We start from the raw sequence: 2,615 nt of genomic DNA, 5'->3' as shown, positions 1-2,615 counted from the left end.
GCACATACACATTTGTTAGCTCAGAACATGCCCATATATATAGAACAGAATATCAGTCTGAAGATATCTGAATATCTTCAGAACAGAATATCTGCTGTTTATTTAAAGGCAGCAAAGAATATTAGATAAATGCATTCCATGTTATTATTCTTTTAGTTTGGTAGGATCAGTTATAATTTTTTCATACCAAGACTATATACAAATTAACAGTGTTACTATGAAATAAAGCAAGAAGCAGTACAGCAGTATAAGAAAGTTTTCAGCTTAACAGTTTTCTCTCAGTATTTAATCTCTATGGCACACAACAAGCTTTAAAGTTTGACATTTAAAAAATACTGAGTGAGAAAGTCATTGAACACTCTTATTCAGAATGCATAATAGCTGTTAGAGTTTTAATCTTTATTAAATGTAAGCTATTCCACCTGTAAACACCAAACAATTTGAGAAATCGCATTTTGGCAGATGACACTACCACCAGATTAATTACCAAGCAAAGAGTACTATCACTTACAAATGTGACAGCGATAATCCTTATCTCTGCCTCTCTCAAATATGTGGTTTGTGTTTAAGATCAGATAAAAAAACAGTTTAAAGCAGGGAAACGAAAAAAAATTTCTCTGCTCATGGCACATGGCTGCTGTTACCCACACGACAATCACTCACAGATGGGCATTTCTCCATTTTAGCATGACTTAGGCACGTTATGACTGCACTGACTAGGTAGGTTCAGGTTAACAATTTGACAGTACACAGCTGTGTAGTGCTTTGTGCCCACTGTAGTTTACTGTAGGCATACATGATTTATCTCAACCAGGCAGCAGGTTTTTTCTAGTGAATTGGGAGTGAACACACCCGCAGCTATAATACCACTTAGCTTTCAGCCAACAAGTCAAAAATACGTACGGTGGTTTTGAAACTTTAAACATTTTCGTTTCACATTTAAGGCCAAAAAGTTCTGTCTTCGAAGGGGAAGTTAGTCAGTCTTAAACTAGCATGATTTAAGAATACAAATGCTAGCCAGAGCCTAGCTGCACGCAGCTTTCCTAGATTTTGTGGCTGCAGGCACACTTACAAAAGACTGGAATAGATGCCACAGGTAAGACAATTAGCACCTTGCAAAGTTGCAAACAACAGAAAGATTGAAAGGCATTCGAACCGGTTGTGGCCTTTTGTTCCATTTTTCGGGATTAACCAGTTAATCAAACAGTTCCACACTTGATGTTTATCTCTGAACAGCTCAAGTCAGGTAAATCATATGACTGTAAGCATTCAGATGATTCAATTCCAGCTCCTCAGGGGGCAAAGAAACCTACTTGGACTGATGACATTTTTGTTACACTTCATGAGGAGCACAGACGTGGAGTAGGTATAAGAGATCCTAATATTTGCTGTAGTAGGATGGTAGCTCTTACTACACCTCTTCACTGCAATGGGAGGAGGAAAAACATACATTGCAGTGTCTTAATAGTTACCATACACAGAGAACAAAGCTCCATGCAGACTCAAAATGTCAGCACCACCACAAAACAGCCTGCCCAAACCTCCTTTGTCTGCAAACCTTCAGGACCGGGGTTTTAAAATCAAGCACTGACACCTCACTTGTTTTCCATAGTACAAAAAGTACTGAGGGTGAAAGAGCAAAAGCCGCCATCCAATTGATGTGATCCACTCCAAAAAAACAACGAAACCTTGATGTAATTACTTGTCAGACTGTCTCTCTCTCTCATTGCCTCATGATATTCACTCTTGGATGGGCCACATGCAGGTTTAGTGATCTTCCTTGGTGCCCTAAATCATAACTGCAGGCAGGCACTCAGTCCTAAATCATCTCAACTTGCATTTGCCTGAAGGAGACTAAAGCCTCAGGCTATGGCTAGGATTTTATAGAAAGGTAGCCAACACCCAGTACCTGCCACTTGAAAAACCTTACACAACTTCGGCAGTGAAATGCTGTCTTTAGTCATCATTTGATGACTTTTCACCCAGCTGAAAAGATCAGCTCACTACTATCACTTGCAAGACAGTCACAGTAACCCCTTATTCTACACATTTCCTCCTTTGGGCTGAGCCTCTCAAGCAGGCACTACATCTTTTCAATGCACAGAAATGCTCAGTAAATTATATATAATTTATGTATAATTTATATTATAATTAATTAATTATAACCTTAACAGTTTACTTGTATGTTCAATTGAAAAAGCTGTTCCATAAGGCTGTAAATTTGACTGGTCACTCAGAACTTCTTTAACACGTCCATAATACTGCAAGAATATTCTGTTTGCACATAAAATCACAGACTGGTTTGGGTTGAAAGGAACTTCGGATATCATCTAGTTTCAACCCCCTGCCAAGCACAGGCACGACTTTCACTAAGCCAGATTGCTCAATGCCCCATTTAGCCTGGTTTTGGGCATCCACAGCTTCTCTGGGCAACCTGTTCCATGTCTCACCACAGGCACACTGAAGGATTTCTTCCTTATACCTAAAGTGTCTCTTTTTTCAATTGAAAGCCACTCTCCCTTGTCCTATCACTACAAGCCCCTGTAAAAAGTCAATCTCCAACTCTGCAGTCACATTAATTTTAAATTGTGTAACCCTGAAGATTAATAGAACAG

This window comes from Zonotrichia leucophrys, chromosome 2 (genome assembly GCF_028769735.1).
Source record: "Zonotrichia leucophrys gambelii isolate GWCS_2022_RI chromosome 2, RI_Zleu_2.0, whole genome shotgun sequence".
Taxonomy (NCBI): domain Eukaryota; kingdom Metazoa; phylum Chordata; class Aves; order Passeriformes; family Passerellidae; genus Zonotrichia; species Zonotrichia leucophrys.
The sequence above is the reverse complement of the archived record's forward strand: the minus strand, read 5'-3'. Positions refer to the sequence as shown.